This window comes from Pseudopodoces humilis, chromosome 7 (assembly GCF_049639895.1).
Source record: "Pseudopodoces humilis isolate 2021_Gansu_Grassland_sample_001 chromosome 7, ASM4963989v1, whole genome shotgun sequence".
In the NCBI taxonomy this organism is placed as follows: Eukaryota; Metazoa; Chordata; class Aves; order Passeriformes; family Paridae; genus Pseudopodoces; species Pseudopodoces humilis.
In genome coordinates this window covers 14715088-14733073 of record NC_142206.1, presented here as the reverse complement: position 1 = coordinate 14733073, position 17986 = coordinate 14715088, and positions in this window count along the sequence as shown.

Sequence of the window (17986 nt, the reverse complement as noted above, 5' to 3'; positions counted from 1 at the left end):
TATCGGTGTTGGCACAAAGACAAGGCAAGGAACATTTAATGTGGGATTCGAGTGACGGGATGTATCAGTTCAGACTTGAGCTAAAGTGACCCTGGGACTACCTTTCATTTGTTTTTACTTGAGGATTAATATATAAGGATGCAGAAAGCCACTTTACCTGTAAAACTCACAAGTTTTACTTAATGACAAAACAAACAAGTAGTTAAATAGTTGATGATTAAGTAATTTGCTATTTGCAGCCTGAGCAAAAGTCATGTTCAGTATTTATCACATTGAGGGAACATTTTCTTCTACAAAGTAAAAAAAAAAAAAAAATCAGTGAATCAGTGCAATTCTTTTGCAGTCTTTGTGCAATAAATTGGTATCACACTTCTGAGGACAAAATGTGTATGAACAGCAGTCCTGAGGTCCCACATGGGCAGCACAATTCCTGCCAGTAGAGATGTGTAAACAGAGAGGTGAGTGTTTAGCCCACCACCATCTGATGGCACCAGGATGGACAGTGCAACCTTTGCATCACTTAGCCATCCAAGAGGGATTTCTGCCCCAAAAAAAGATCCTGCAACTCTGCACTGTCAGATCAGAGAGGCATTGCAGTAAAACCAATGGTAGGTAAACCTCAATCAAATGAAAGCAGATTTTTCTCTGCAAAGCAAAGATCTGGGTGACCACAGCCAGGGGATTGGGTGCTGGTCTTACAATTTCAGTTAAAATAGTTCAAAATAGGGTAGCAACAATTTTATTAAGTAAGAAGAGGATAAGCTTTTCCATTTCGGGGAAAGCTAGGTGAACTAAAGAAGGGGAATAAATTTCTAACCTTTTCGTAATAAAGACTTTGCCCTTCTGAAACCAAGGTCCCTAGCAAAAGCAGCACGAGCACAGAGGTATTTTGATGTCCAGTGATGCAGTTCATTTGCTGCTGTATCGGATTTTCAGAAGGACCAATGGACTCACAGAACTTGGGCTCCTAATCGCTTTTGGAAATCCTTCTGGAACCTTGATTATGTCTTGGCTTTTCAATATCTTAAAAAAAAAAAAAATCTGCTCCTTGGTCCTCAGCCAAATGTTCATCTGCTTATCCCAGCTTCTGTGATGATCCAGGCCTGTGCAGTGGGCAGGGGCATGTTTGCATTTAGTATTGTCTCTGCTGCACCAAAAGTGTGAGAGGATTTTGGCAAGAATGCAGCTTTAGATTAGTTCTTTTTTCTAATGCAGTTTCTGTCTCCAGTGGCTGCCAGGTGAAGCTTCACGTGGTCTCACATATAAGATATTTCTCTGTGTCATTGATGCAAACATTCAAAATATATTAACAGCTCAGGGTGGGTTTTCATGCAATGCTATTTTCTCAGAGAAGCCTATCAGAAGTGAAGGGGAAACTGTGTGCAGGTCCTGACTTCCCCACCTCAAACATGCACTGGGAAACTCAACCTCATTTGGTTTGCTTGGGAAGGGGTTGACCTTATGGGATTTCCAGACAGTTCCTTCCACAAAGCTTTTAAAAATAGAGACTCAGAAGCTTAAATGGCAAATATGGTACTTGCAATAATGTATTACGTAGTATTATGTGTATGTAATAAAGAATTGGCTCATATGACAAAGATTTAACAAACTGAATATAAGTTGGAGAATTTTTGTTGTTTATTTAATATTAGATTACTTTTATGTTCTTTCAAAGACTTGCAAAATTATTCATGGATTATGTCCATATTTCTACTACAAAAATAAGTGTTTCATCAATGGTAAGTAGTTCCATGTAAGTGAAACACACCTCAGAATATAAATTAGAAATTTGGATAGAACAGAAATGACTTGCATATCATTTTACATTTTATCTAAATAACAGAAATATTTTATGTTTAGTCTAAGTTAGGAGTACCTTGGAATACAAACTAGGAATGTGGATGTTGCAGAAAGATTTTACATTCCATTTAAATGCAGGCTCTGATAGAAAGGACCCTGGCTCAAATCCATCCCCACTGTAGAAACAGCAAGCATCAGATGAAGAAAAGGGGTACAAGGCTGATGTCATCATAACACAGTCAAATTTGTCTTGGTCTGTGCATGCCATGCTTTTGGTGGGGTTTTTCTGTTGGTAGTGTTGCAGTCTCCTGTCCTGACTAGTGCAGGCGAAAGGGATCTCATGTGGCTCATCACAACATTTTCTTATCTATCAAGTGCAGGAATTTAACAAAAAATAGAAACCAGTTCTAATTTGGGGTATGTGTGGTATTTTTAACTCACTATCAGTAGGCAAACATAGAGCAGTAATTACATGAGCATAAATTTATGGGTGTTGGGTATAGAAACAAAAAGCATTAAGTACTTCTGTGCATGTTTGTGCCTGAAAATACTGCTGGGCCATGTTTGTGGGGGGGAGGGGGGAAAGACAGCAAGAGAAATCTGTTTATTACACAGGGAGGAGGTTGTCTTACCTCCAGCAATGGCTGGAAAAGCTGCAAAATGTTTCTCACATGCAGGTGCCTCTGGAATGACGGGTTGCATCTCCTCTCACTCTGACAGAACGGGCTTTGCCAGTGGGTCATGGAGCCACATGCTTTGTTTTACACTTTCAGATTTACTACTAATACAAAAGTGACTGGGAATTAAACTACCCAAGAACCAGAAACAAGCGTACCATTAAGGGCTGGAAAGGTTTTATTTGAATTCATCTCTGTGAGCTCCTGAGCCATTTTCTTGCTGGCTGCTCCAAGCACAGCATCCCAGTTCCCAGAGCAGCAGTGTCTTCAGGATCCATCCAGTGTGGCTTTCTATTTTGTCATATCCAACTTTTCTAGGCTTGTTTGTAGTTTGTGTACTGGCCATTGCACAAGTTCCTGATGCTTTTCATGTCAGGTAACCTGGTGCTTCCTTCTGCACATAAGGAGATAACGGGGCTGTTTTCTTTCTGTACAGATTTATTTCCTGATCCCTGAAGAAATGCAGAAAGTGCAATTGCTTCCCTCATGATGACAATTTCCATATTGACTATAAAGTATTAAATTTAGACAGGAGAATTAACTTCTCAGTGAAATGAAGGGGGGACACTGCAAATTCATGTCTCCTGAGAGCACTTTTTCAGGCTATTTACTGAACCAGAAAGGCAGCATATCATCTATTTATAGGCTATGTGTTTGAAAGTTTTCTTCTCAGGCATTAAACCACTTTGCTGTTCGGGCTTAATAAATGCTCTGTGTGTGTCCATGTTTATGGAAAAGTTAGTATTTCTGGGGATGAGCATGTCTATAGCTAAGGAGGATCCAGAGTGCAGGTCCATTTTGGGATGTTCCTTGTCTTTATTGGTTTATACCCTAATCACCATCAAAACAAGTACACTAAACTCTTATGAAAAAAAACATTAATAGGGAAGGAAAAATAGTCCCCATTAAAAAAAAAAAAAATCCATTCATCAGGGAAGTAAACCACAAAATCTAAAATGTTTACAGTTTATCATAGAACCATAGAATGACTTGGGTTGGGAGGATTTAAAGATCCAGCCCAAAACCCCTGCCATGGGCAGGGAACTTACCCCTATATGAGGTTGCTCAAAGCCCTATCTTTCCTGACTTCAAACACTTCCATCACAGGGCATCCACAATTTCTCTGGACCTGTTCATAACCATTCTAATAATTTTTTAAAAAATCCTCTGTATATTCAATTTAAGTCCACCCTCTTTTGGTTTCAAATCACTGCCCTTTCTCTTATCACTACAGGCCACAGTAAGAAGTCTTTCTCCGTATTTCTTATAAACTAAAGGGCAGCAGTAAGGTCTCAATGAAGCCTTCTCTTCTCCAGGAAGAACCCCAACTCTCTCAGCCTTTCTTCACAGGTGAGGTGTTCAAGACTGAATTCCACCAGGGCAGGATCGCTGCAGTCTGAGCTATCACCAGTTTTCTCATCTCTAATGGGTTCATCCCTGTTGATAAGCAACAGCTTCTCCTCTAGTCAAGATGTTTGTCACCTGGATTAAGAAATCATCCTCAACACCCTCCAAGAGTCTCCTGGATTCTTTACAACTTACTGTGCTGCTTTTCCAAGAGATAACAAGGAGTGCTCCAGCAGGATCAGAGCATGGGAGCACAGTGTTTCCTGTAGTCAAAGTAAGAAAACTTCATCAACAGCTTACCTTGCTCTGGTGGTCTGCAGGAAGAACAAACATGAGTTTTCCTTTGTTGGTTTGCCCCTAGGTTTTACTTATAAGCCCTCAACCTCTTGATCACTGGTTTTCAAAGGCAGTTCTATGCATTCAATCTTTATTTTCACATGTAGGGCAAATGCCCTGTCCTCTCTCCTTGCCTGTCCCTTCTGGACAGTCTCTAGGCATCAGCTGCAGAGTCCTGGTGTGGTTACAGTTTCTCTTTCTCACTCAGGTGTCCCATAACCCATGTTAGAAACCCAGCAAAGGGAGCTCTGATTTATGTAGTGACCAATCCCCTCGTGAGTTAATGATATCTACAAGCAGGATGTAGTAATAGCTGAAGTATTAAAACATGCAGGAAAAGAGGTAAAGGCTTGTCCTGGGAATCATCATCAGATGATTTGTAGGAAAAACCATGACGCAATTAGATGGTTAGGTTACAAAACAGAATGTAGGTAGGGCAAATGCTCTCATGTCTATTTTCATTAAAGCAATCTAGCTGAGCCTGAGAAAAAACTACTCATGGTGGGAGAGAGGCTTTAAAGAAAAAGAGGGAGAGGATCCCAACTTAGCCAAAAGCTGCTTGCTGGACGAGACTAACTTATGGTGGCACTTTAGGTTTTGGTGGGCTGAGTTCCGTTGTGAATGCGTCTTGTTGCATGGGATGATGGCCAGCCGGAAGATGGAAGGGGAACAAGGAATTGGCCTGGAAAGGGTGGATGGTGGTCATTAGAGCCATAGTAACCTAACGCTGTTCATGTTATGTTTTCAAAAGGGACTGGTGGCTTTCAGACCATGGTCTAGGTACCCTAAATATCTAATTTTCGGAAGTTCTGGTCTGTTCCAGGATGCTTTCCAGTGTCCCATCATAAATGGCAGTATCCAAAGTCACTGATCACTTCCAAGTCTTGTCTGTGGGCAACAGGCATTTTCTGGGTTACTCTAAAATGAGTCTGGGTGACTAATGAGTTCAGATAAAGTTTTTTACCACTGTGTTTATTTAAAGTCAATCACTGTTACATTTCCCAGAGGAAAACGCTGCCAGCACCGTCAGCAAGCAATACATTGATTTTAAATCAGGAAGACTGCCATTGATCTCAGCAGCTATTTATTGCACATGTTCCCAGCAGCCACTTTCTAATGGAATTTTAACAATTTAGTGGGGTCACTTGAAGGTCTTGAGGAAGAAAGGGAAAAAATTTTCTCCTGCAGGAAGTACCTCCGTAAAACAGTGTCTTCACTTGCAAGAACAAGACAGTCAGAGGGGTGCACTTCTCAAGTTTTGGTGAATCCTGATGACTGATTTTCAAGACATACATAGTTCTTATTTTATTCAGCTTGTCCTGGCAATATAGACACAGTTTCACCTCTGCCTGATGAATTTCTTGAGCTGCTGGTTGCTGGAAGCTGGGAAATGCAAAGCAAATATGTCTGACCTCCTGGCCTCTTCTGGGGTGTCACTGGCAGTCTTAGGATAGACAAGCCCTTAGTTTGATGCAGTACATCTACCCTCACATTGAAAATACTGGCATAAAAACTGGTCCAAATATGCCTTTCTTTCTTTTTTCTTTCCTGCAGAACCTGGCCTTTTTCATTTGAGTTAAAGTCTTGCACCAGAAAGATGATTTCTTGTTTGGGTATGCCATTTCCAATGGTTTAAAAGGAAGCAACATACAAAACATTCTTCTCTCACAAAAAGTATGTTAGTTGCCATTTTCACTCTTGTCTTCTTGCGTGTGATCTCAGCTCCAAAAGTGTCGCATGGATACGCAGGCAAAAATAGGAGGAGTAGGAAGGGAATAATGATTGTTAAATGTTTGAGAAAAATTATAGTTTATCATAAAACTGAAAGGGATAATAGTGCTTGGTTTGGGGTGGGAAGAGGCGGCTGGTGCGTGCTTTGAGTCAGGCTGGTGCCCAGCCTTCAGTGCCAGGGTTCTGTTCTGGAACTACCACATGCACAGTGGTTCCTGCCGGGGCCGTTACATCCCTGTGTCCCTTGGGCAGGCACCTTCACCCTGCCTGGAGGCTGGGTCTGCACTCTGGGGGGCACACAGGCCACAGACACCCTCACTGAAGCCCACAGTCCCCCACAGTGCCAGCCATTCCTGAGGAAAGGCATTAAGTCCAGACCTGTTGAAAGGCTTCCTGAGATTTGTACAAATAGCACAACCATGCTTTTCTCTGCCTCCTACACACACATAATGCACGTTACCTAAAAGCCACGGGTAACACAAGCACTTGACAGGTGCCTGTAACTTTACCTGAGACTTAACTTGTAAGAGTGCTGTGTTTGTGTTTCTTTGCATACTGCAACATAATCCAGCAGATAACGAAGGATGAGGGCAAAGGAGCTCAGTGAGGAAGTGGTGCTGTCCATCACCTCCACCACCTGGCACTGAGCCCAGCAGGGAGGATGTTCTCTCTGGCATGCTTCTTCTGTGTTGTGGTGAGGACCAGGACAACAATATGATTGTGTGAGAGTTCCTAGGTCCTTTAGGGAGGTCTGGATTATAGCATGAATGGAAGCACCCCTTATGACAGATAGCAAAAGGGTAGGTGAGAGGCAGCATGTCCTAATAAATAAGAATTAAATAAAACCTGGGCTTCCAGCTGAGCTCCTGTGCTGATTCAATGGATTATCGTGAGCACATTTCATGCTTTCTGCACCATTCTGCAAAAGGAAACAATGGGTGAAAGCTATCTTCAAATCTAGCTTTCCCTTTATATGAAAGGGCTAAATGCAGCCAAAGTATATTCCTTTTTTTGGACAAACATCCTTTTACCTGTGATTAAGCCCTAGTGCTCAGGAGCAGCACAGCCCACAGGCAGCTAAAAGTGTGGCTAGTGGGCAGGAAGGTGTTTGAAGCAGAGCCCTGCTGTGAGCACAGCAGGGGCTGGGGAAGGCTGCTCAGGAGCTGGCCACACTGCTGAAATTCTTGCTTATACTCAGCGGAGGCTTTTTGGACCTTCACAATGGCTCTACAGTTCCCTGTCACTATAGAAACTGGTTTTTGAAAAGGCACTAGTTTTAAAAAGTGAATTGAAACCAAAACTTGTGCTTCGTCTTCATTCCTGGCTCTGGGGTTCCCCTGGGAAAAGGCAAACCTGGAGTTAGACTGCCAGCTGGAGGCTGGCCTGCCTCCTCAAAACCCAAACTCAGGTTCCACTTCCTGAGAGAGCCACAGCTGAATCAGCGGCTGGTTTTTCTGCAGATACAGGCAGGAATCACAAGAGCTGTTAAGTCAGCAGGAAATAACTTGAGAGGAACAAAAACCAGTGTCAAAGTCACACAGAGTGGTCTGTCCCTCCTGCATTACTTGGCCCACTGGGGACAGCCACAGGGTGTGCAATAAAATTGTGTATGGCTCAGACAGGTTCTCCTGAGAGCATTAAACACTTAGGAGACATTGAGCATTAAACACTTAAGAGACATTCTCTAATTTGTTTTGTTGTCTACAGTCTTGCCAAAGCTTAGATACAGTAGCCCAGGAGACATCACTGGAACCTAAAAGACCTTTGCAGAGATTCAGTGAGGATAGACACTTGTCGCCTTGCTGTTCCTCCTTCTTTCCTTGAATTCATGATTGTGCCCATGTAAGTCTCTGTGGAGCTCTGCTGTACTAAAAAGAAAAACCTGGGGGATGGAGAAGTCCAGGAGCAGGGCGATGAGTAGCCTGAGGTAGAGAAATGAAGGAGAAAAGTTTTTGAGTGAACTTTGGCACTAAAGGAAATCCTCACTTAACTACATTTCTGGGATAAGTTCTGGAAGCCCTACTTAGGATATATCCTCTTGCAGCCCTTATGGACACCTAATTAGCAGGTGCCTGGGTCCAGGATATGAATCAGAGTAAATAATTTCTGTATAAAATTGGCAGAAGGAAGTGAAGAGTCCCCCAGGGAAGACCAGAAAGCCAAGTAATTAGGAAGAACTGGAAAGACAAGGCACAGAGTTTCCTTCTTTCTGAGATTTCAGCACTCAAACCAAACTCTCTTTTCATGTCCTGAAACAAAACATTCATGTTTGAGACAATGAAATGGAAGAGCAGAATGTTACAACTGCATCCAGATCTGACCCAGTGAAACCAGTAGAAGCAAGCAGCCAGATCTTATTTTTCCAACAAATTTACTGCTAGTCTGTTATCATCTGGTCGTGCTGGGTTCCTTGGACCTTTCAAGCCTTTCCACCATCCCTCCCCACTTGCTGTGCCAGCATCTTGCCATGAAGCCCACAGCTCTGCTAAGAACCTACAAAAACCCAGGGAGAGCCGTGAGTGAGTCCACACGGGAAGGTGCCATCACAATGAGGAGATGCCTGCTCATGTGCAGAATTATGGTGCAGACCCTGCTCTGGAGCACAGGGACAATCCCCAGCCTAAATGTCACAGGCTGTCCCTTGTCCAAGACCAACACACTGTCTCCATGGCAGGCAGGGACCTGTATGATACAGCCAGGGGCTGCTGGAGAGGACAAAATCAGAAAGGACCTTGTGAGCCCCAGGTGCCCTTGGATGAAGGCATGAGCTAGCAGCTAGCAGCCCATGTAAGGGAGCTTTGCACACCCCTTCCACTTGCATTTATTTCTGGTCTGTTTTGTTTTCTTTCCCCTAGGGTTTTCTCTTCTCCTGGGCTGTCAGGCCCTGTGCACTTTGCCAGCAGTGCAGTTCAGCACTGCTGGTCATGCCATGCCCCAGCCTGGGAACTACTCCTCCCAGCAAGATGACCTCCATCTCCTCCAGCCAGAGCTGTGTGGTGGCAGTTTTCAGCAGGTGAGTGCAGACAGACATGCACTCATCCAGCCATCTGGAGTGACGCTCATTGCTCATTCTGATCAGAAGGATGCTCAGAAAAGAGAAGTGAGGCAGGATCCATATTTGATTCCTTTCAGACACTACCAGTCTGCCAACACACCAGGAAAGGAGAGACTGGAGAGGTGCTTAGGATATTTATTAGAATTTCTCCCTTACCTGGAATAGCAGTTTTTTCAATCTATGAATGTCCTGGGTGCTGCAGTACACAAGCTTGGGAGGAGCTCCTTGGTCAGCCATGCTGCCCCTGTGCTTTACCTGTTTTAAGCTGCCAATCTGGAAAGCATAGCCTTCGATTTGGGACAGCATTTCTTTACCATAAATGCCTGTGATAGCAGCCCCAAAGACAAGGATTTTTCCCTGACATACCTAGCCTTTTTAACATTTCATTGTGCTACAAAGCCATTAGACTTCAAAGCACTTTCCAGTTTGTGGCTCCCACATCTACGCAGGAAGGACAAGTGCTACAAATAGAGGGCATGAGTGCCGTGATGGGAAGGGGAGATGTTGGTTCTGGCACCTGTCCTTTCCACCTGCACCAGAGCTTTAGCACAGCTGCCAAGAGCAGAGAGAGAAGACAAGAGGAGGTTTTAGGTTGAGCGCTGCATCCCGACCCACTTCATGCTCCGCAGCAGCAGGCAGAGGAAGGACAGCAAGGTCATGTCTGCCCCATAAAGACTTTGTTTTAGGAACTTGGGAGTGTGAGGTAATTCAATCATTATTTTTTGTTCTTTCAAGTATTGAAATATTTTAAAGTCATTTGGAATTCCAGCCCCTCAAGAGCTACCCCTTAAAAAACGTCCAAGCTTCAAACATTTGTCTGTGGGCAAAATACAAAGGAATGTTAAGATCAGAATTAGGCAAAGCTGACATTAACTGATCTCTTTGGAAAACAATTTCAGGCTCTGAGAAACATAAAAATCTGGTTTCTTGTGGCTCCCTTCTTGGGATGACTGACTACCTTACCAGAGGATTTCTATTTAGCAAGCGCTTTTCATTTTAGGAAGGAATACAACAGTTGTACCTTGCACAATCTGTGTGATCTCCATCATCCTTCTGCTCATCCTGTGCCTCACCTTCTGCAAGACAGAGGTGGTTACACTGGGTTTTTCATTTAGACTACTGAAGATTTTTAGTGAAAGAAGGAAAATTATTTTACAAAGGAAGATCTGGATGGTGCCTACAAATTTCTATCCCTATTACTAACCAACTGTAGGAGGCAAGTAATTTAAATATCCCTATTTTGGCAGTTGAGAATTAGGCAGCATTTGGGAATTGAAGTCTAATACAATTACTCAGAAAGCAAGTTAGACTGCATTCCAAAGTCACTCTTATTGATAAAGTAAATAACGTGTCCTTGCAGTTATCATCTATATTCTTGCTCAACATGGAGCTAAGAGGGTTGTTTCCTAGTCTCTCTTCCATGGAGCAAAAACAAATGCAAACAGAAGATAATGAAGATCAGCCTACCCTTTAGGAGTAGTCCAAAGTGCTCCTTTGCCCTATTATCAATACTGTCATATGAGATAAATAGTTTTAAGTTTTTCCTGTTTGGCACAGAAGTTCTCTTTGTCATCAGAGTTCATGTAGCCTCTGGAGGGAGAGTCAGCAAGTGGCCAGAGCACATAATGCACATAAATCCAGCATAAATAACTGAATCTACATTTAGATCAATGGATGAATTACAAATTTCTGAGAAACTTAGAGATTTGAGACATCTTAATTTTTAAAAATAAGGTTTGATTTTTTTAAAAAAAAGCTTTTAGTTTTTAAAGCTTCTGGAGGGTTAACATTCATTTGTTTCCAGCAGGTGGAAACAGTCAGGAGATGACAATGTGGTTTTGCTGAGATCAGCTCAGATGTCTGTCCAGAACTGCTGACTTCAGGGTCTGATGCTTAGTGCCTGTTTTTCACCTCATTATAACTCATGTGTGTTCATGATAACTCCTGTGTGTTCATGATGCTGCTTAAAAAAAATGCAACTCTTTTAGCAGTTAAACTAATTTTGTAGTTATATGAGAGCATGGTATGTTTTCCAGCAGGGACAGTGGACAAAGTGCTTTGTTTTGAGTAATTAGTGGGAACAAAGATTCACTTCAAGTTGAGCCTGAATTTTTATGTTTTTACCCCCTTGGTCACAGATGGCTGCTTTCAAGCAGGATTGGGTAAACTGGGAAGCAAATGTCCCTTCAGCTCAAGCCTTTCCTCGAAGGCTGGGTATTACAGTGCACTCGATAATGCTGAAAAGTGGAGTGGCAAAAGGATTAGGAAACTTTGAGCTCTATGAGACTTGTGCACATGATCTCTTCCAGTGTCTTCTTATCAGGGAGACACTGGAAAGTCTCATTCATGCTGTCTGTAGCAGAGTCTGGATTTACTGCTGTGCAAGCAAACAGCACCAAGGTTGATAGAAACACCCTAGAGTCAGCCCTTCCTTTTGGATCAATATTCTGCCTCCTGTATCTTTATCAGGCAGACAGGATTAGAGAATATTGCACAGGTACATGTGCTGTTGTGCCTCAGCAAAACTGTGAGCAGGGAGAACAGACACTAAGCTTGCAGTTAATGCTACCTGGATTTAAGCCTCAGTTCTGCCACAAGCTGCCCATTTGGCTCTGTCCATTTGTCTCTTGCTGAGTGTTTGAGTGAGGCACAGGGCAACCTGTGCTGTGGTTGGCATTTGTAAGTACTGCTGTAACAAATGTAGTGTATACCTCTACTTCCCAGTGTTGTGCCTAGGAGAGTTTGCATTTCTGCATTAGTATCTGATGGAACAAGCTGAAATAGCAATAGGAACACAGAGTAAAACAGGTGTTCTGCATTTCAAGCCCTTGACCTGCACCTATTAAAACATTTGCAGCAGGTTTGATCACCAGCCTGCTCAAGTTAATGATAGACTGTGCATTCACCTCCATGGGTTTCAGATCAAGCCCAGTGAAATTAACTACAGAAACAATTGGTGGGAAAGAAATAAAGAAAAGAAAATCATAGTACTGGAGGATGCAAAAGAGAGTAGTGGTAACAATGCTTAATCACTCAGAACTGCTTAAAGGCTCTTAGAGGAAAATTATTAAGAGTGTTTTGTAATTATTGTGAATATGCAGGATGACAGGAAAATTAGATTTCATATATAAAATAGATTACAGTGGACCACTACACACTGACTTCTGAGTAAGTGCCTATAATAGACTTTACAGTAATAAACTGACCAAGAAAATGACCAGCCTGTTGATTAGAATAAGTGAAGCTGAAAAGACAGGCCAGCCTTGCTAAGATAAAGGCTACAGGCACCAATGCAACTGCTCTGGTCTAAGGCAGTGACTCCAGAAGATACAATATTTGGCAGCAATATCAGAGATATTTTCCTCCCCAGCTCCTGAGCTTTCTCCATTTTCCCCTTGCTCCTGCCTGCCCTCCTGCCAGCACAGACCTTGGTACAGCCTTTCCATGAATCACATGGGGAAATGGAGCCTTTCAAACAGCCACACACACAGACAAGCAAACACACTTTGCTGGGTTACTTTTTAACCCAAACCACCCCCAGATCTGCCTCGGAGCATTGGTTTTGGAGCACAGGCGTTGACACCAGCACCACGATAGCACAAGCTGAGGAGTGACAGGATGAATGGGGCAAACACAGAGGAGAGGCTGGTGGGCAGCCCTGAGGCATCAGCCAACAGCATTTCAAGTCAGCTTCTCCTTTGCCAAGGGATCCACAAAGCTCTCACATGATCTAAAGATCACCAGGAATACCCATATTTGGGTTTCCATTTGTTTGTTTTAGTGCAGTCAAATGGTGTTTTTACAGTAACCATTTGCTTTAAAAAAAAAATGTTTAACCTTGTAGGAAGTAATGGAGTGTTGATTACTCATTCACTGAAATTCAGGAGCCTGAATGTAAATTCTCCTCACACTCCCATTCCTAGCACGTCATTATTCCAATTAGGAGAGTGTTTAAGATATTTAAATAATCTCCCATTCAGCTACATGTGTTAGAAAATGCATTCACTCAGTACAATAATGCACTTGTGCCTTTTCTCTGAGATGGCAAAAGAGAGGGATTGGAGTCGCTTTTTAAAGCAGTAACTGAAAAGTAAAGGCTGTCGGACAGACTGGGCACAAGAAAAGATGAAGTCAGATAGTGAACGTGGGAAAAAGCCTCTCTGCATGCACAGACAGCAAAGAACAAAAGGAACAGAGCAACCTTAAGATGAGATACTGCATGCTTCACCAGCTAGAGAAGTGTGTTGGTTTGGGTTGACTCTCTTTCCAACTGGCCAAGAAAACAGAGCACGAGTGGACTGATGTTCTTCTGACTTGCACTGATGCAAATCATGAGCAGCTATGCTCAAGCAATTAATTTCAGCACAAGTACACTGACATAACAATGATTTAAGCGAAAAAAGGGTTCAAGCATAAAATAAGAGGTGCAAAGCCTGGCAGTCAGCCCTCAAAGTTTGTAACAGCTGTAAGATTTTTGTGGGGCTGACCTGAAAAACCTCCAGGTCCCATCAACAACTACTCACAGCACAGATGCTGGGACATTTTACTATACAGCCAAAAGATCAGCAGCAGAGGAGGCCTGTGTTTAGCCACAGAGAAAAAAAAAAAGACATTTTTACAGTTGTTTATGTTTATTTGGTCCATAAATGTCCATAAATGAGAGATGATTCCTTTCTGGCCAGTCAGTGGATCCAATTAATTTGTTTTTCAGTTTCATATTTATGACTCTAAGTTCAGAGGTTGACTTAGGGTCATGATACACAGCAACCACAGCTGCTAAAAATAGACCACAGAAACGTAAAACACACAGCAGCCTTTAATCACCACATTCCCCTGTACCTCAGCTCTTTGAAGTCCCTGTACTTTGTCACATTCCTGTATTTGGAGGCATGGAAACCTGCTGTGGTTGTGAATTACCATGTCCAGAGCAACCTGGGGAGGGAGACAAGATGAAGCACCTCCAAGAATCATCCTGAGCTGCTGGACACATGGCTGAACTCTGATCTCTCCCATAGGGATGTGTGGGGAAATATTTTCCCTCAGGAAAGCTAGGATTTCAGTCTTTTCAGTGTGGCATGGCATTGATTTCAGCTGCAAACAGTTAGTAAAATAGCAGTCTGGAAAGTCAAGGGGGAAAAGAACAAAAAGGATGTGACAGGAATCAGAACGATGCAATTTTGATTGATTTTTTTTCTTGCAAAGTCACAAGCTTATAAATAAATCCTACAAAACAAAGTAAAAACTCTCTCCTTTCCAAGACCAGGGAAATAGCCATTTTTATCCCTAAAATTTTCTGATGATCAAGTATAAAACAACACTGGAGAAAATCTATTAACTCAGTGATGGTGGAAGTAACCTCACCTAAGCCCTTGAACCCAGGGCTGTGTTGTACAGGGTTTGTCTTGCCTTGCTAGGTCAAGAGAGCTCGAGGTGGGGTCTGCAATGGGCACCCTGGGCAGAGGGCACTGCCCTGGCAGCAGCTCCATGAGCAGCCAGGGACCTTTCCAGTTGGGCTGGCAGTGGCAGGGACAGTGTTTTCCTGACCCCCTCCTTGCTCTCCTCTGGATAACTGAGCTGAAGAGGAGGCCTGGAAGAGACAGGAGAGTTGGGCCAAGGGGGACAGGACAGCTCCAAGAGGTGGAGATAAGGCTGAAGAAGTAAGGGAAGGGCTAAAGTAGTGGCAGTGGAGGTGTTTAATCTTGGACATGTGTCAAAGTAGACACAGGAGAGGCCAAAGCAAGGTCTGTTAATGACCTGGTGCTTCAGGAGCTACTTTCTAATACTGTAACTACGAACAGTTTCCTGACTGGCAGGTCTGGGAGACATTACCCCCCATAGTGTCCCAATTTAAACTCTTCTGCTTGGCACGTTCTTTTTCCCAAACCAGGGAAAGGAGAAGCTTTCATACAAAAAGGGTTTGGATTCAGCAAGGAAAGCAACATTTAAAGGCTGGAAGGATGCCATGCAGCAGGGAGGGGATGAAACAGAGTCCTCTGCCATTAATGATCTTCTCTGAGATTTTTCAAGTGATGTTGAGCCAAAGTTACTTGTCCAAGTAGCTTCATCATTAAACTCAACAGCAGTGCAGAAGGTAGCCTGTGTTTCCTTGCTCTCTGACAGCCCCCGTCTTCCTCATCACTGGGGGGAGGCAGATGTTTTTTGGCTGCTGTAGGAGAGGCCAACCGGGCAATGCTCTCTGACAGCTCAACAGTGCTGCAGAGAAAGACCGGGCTCTGCAGCTCCATTGTGAACAATGCCGCGTCTGTCAAGATCCACCACATCAGGGCTTTAGGGTTTTTTTAGCTGCCTGTACTTAGGGTCTTAATTTTGTATTTAGGGCCTCCAGTTTTGTGTTGATGGCACAAATTTGGCATTTATGCAATACTCCAGGTGATCAGCCGAAGTCCTGTCTTTAGCACCTCTTTTCTGGCACTTTTCCTTTCTCACCTTCATCTGGCTCTGACCTGTGTCTGCCAGTGCTCTGGTGATACCACAGGATCTCAGAGCAGCTGCTGACAGGTGGATGGAGATCCCTTACAAGTGGGGAAATGTAGCTCTATCTAGAACTGATCTATGTATCATAATGTCCCAGCCTTGCTAGACAGTCCTTTGTTCCCATCTGTGTCTCCGGTGACTGTCACCTAATCTGTTCCTGCTGTATCACTTCCTGCATGCAGGGGTATTGGCAGCAGGTGTGTTTGTAAGATCACATTGTGTGATGTGTTTGTGCTCTGGATTAGTTTAATGGAACTACAGCATATCCTGCAAGACAGTTTCCCAGCTTGGAAAATCATGTTTAAACAGTGAAAAACAAACATGCTTTCTTATTGCTCCAGTCTTTTTACATCTGGTTGCTTAGCATTGTTCCTATCATGTGTCCGCTTTGCAGCACATCAACATTATTGCCAAACAAACTGGCTAAAAATCAATTTAACAGAGATCAGAGGGAAATAAAAAACAAAAAACAAACCCAAATGAGATATAACAGCCACTGATGGGATACACAGATATATCAATTTGGCAGCCAGTCAAACTTCTTAGAGCCATCGGCTGTGATCATTAAATGTCAGAGTTGTGAATTTTCCCTAGGCTTTTTCAGCAAAAGCTTGAACATGGCCCAGCTTGATTGTAAGTGATTTTCTTCCCCAAATTTCAGGTAAAAAGATGAATGAGAAGAGATGACAATAGCAAGTCCATACCACACTTTTAGCTCCAGAAAAAAATTTCTTTGTCAGGTAAAGCCAGGTGGTAAAATTTACCTTTTATTCCAAGTAAAAATAAATATTTTCCATAAGTACTTACACGTACTTCTCGAGCCAAGTCTCCCATGTGCTACAGACTTGAACTTCGATGCCACTACAACTAGTACCAAGCTTTTATTCTATAATGTTAGTCTATACAGCAGTGTAAGACCTCAAATCTTTTTCTCTAGAAGAAAAATTGATAGAACTTCTAGGTGGATTTTGGTGGTTTTTTTTTTTACATGGAAGATTCAAGAAGCAGCAAACCTTCTTTAACAATAAAGCTTGGAAAGAAAGATAATGCTGTTACCGGAGTGTGGTTTTTCTAATATGACAGCAGCTCACAACTGTCAGGAGGTGACATAAAATTGAAGATAACTAGGGTGAGGTAGAGAAAACTGAATTCTTCTAGAAACCAGCAAAGAGCAACAGCTCCCTTCCCCTGAACAGTGCAGGAGACGGCATGGCCAGACCCAGAGAGCTCCCCAGCCCTGTGAGGATCTTCCGCTCTGCACAACAGGAGCTTGTCACTGGTTTAGATTCAAAAAGCATAACTTAGAAGACCCAGTGGCTTGCTGTTTTGTGTGGACTTTGGGAAAACTTTGAGACAAGAGTTTATACTGAGCAGGCATCAGGAAGGTCATCTTTCTGCACCTGACAGGGTTTCAGTCAGGTATTGTTCAGGTAATTCTGCAGAAATTGGGAGGTCTCCCACTATAAACTAATTACCCAGTGTGGTCTAGGTTATGAAACACACACCTGGCCAAGAGCTTTGCCTCACTAAGGACCTTGGAATATGACCTTTAATTCTGAACATGTTGATTGTATAAACAAGCCGTCACAATTTGTCTGCACTGTGCTCATCACCAAATCCATTCAAGAAAGGACCCGGGGGTGAGGAGCAGGCAGGGGCCATTCTGGCAAGACCCAGGTCTGGTGATTTCTCTGAGGGTAAGACCTTCTTATCCTGCCACACAGGTGGATGGGGAGCTGCTCAGCTTCACAGCCAGGGCCCCAAGCACTTTGTAGGTGCCTCTGTAGGACAGTCTTCGCCTGGAATTTTCATGTGTATGATCATTTGGAAAAATGTCCAAGAGTGACTCGTTCTCCTGAGTAAGAAAGAGATATTGTTGCTTCAGGCATGCAGTGTTACTATTGCATTATGTAAGAACTGCCATCAGTGTTTGGATTAATGCTGCTGCCTGTATCACATTTCAAAACACACCAGCAGCTCTGTGGCCTTTGCTCCTGGGCTCAGATTGTGTGGATCCAAACAGAGGCGGGGAGAGAGGGCACCTGAAGCCTGTCTGAGGTGTGAGCTACTGACCAACTACACTGGGAGCTGCTTTAAGAGTGAAAATCCATGTCAGACACTGCATTTCTCCATTACTTGACCCAGAAGGGATAAGTTCCTTTGCCCCACTGCTCGGCACCTTCAGGAACACTTTGGTAGAAAGCTGCATTTATTTGTTTAAGTGCTGAGTAGTATTTGCAATGAATAGGAGAGTCTGTTACCTCAGCTGCTCCTTACCAGGAGGGAGGGTATGCATTCCTCACCTTTAGCATGCTAATTCTCAGGAAAGAGTTAAAATTGTAACTGCAGCTTCAAAATCTGCAGCTCTTTGCACCTTGTTGTTGGGTCAGCAGTTTGCTTGATAAAGGAGCCCTGACCTCCTCACCTACAGAGGAAAGTCCAAAGATCTTCAGAAGGTTTTGAGGTTGTTTACCAAAAAGCAGAAATCCAGAAACCCATACAGGGAAGCAGCCTGAGAATACAGGTGAAAATAGCTGACATAACA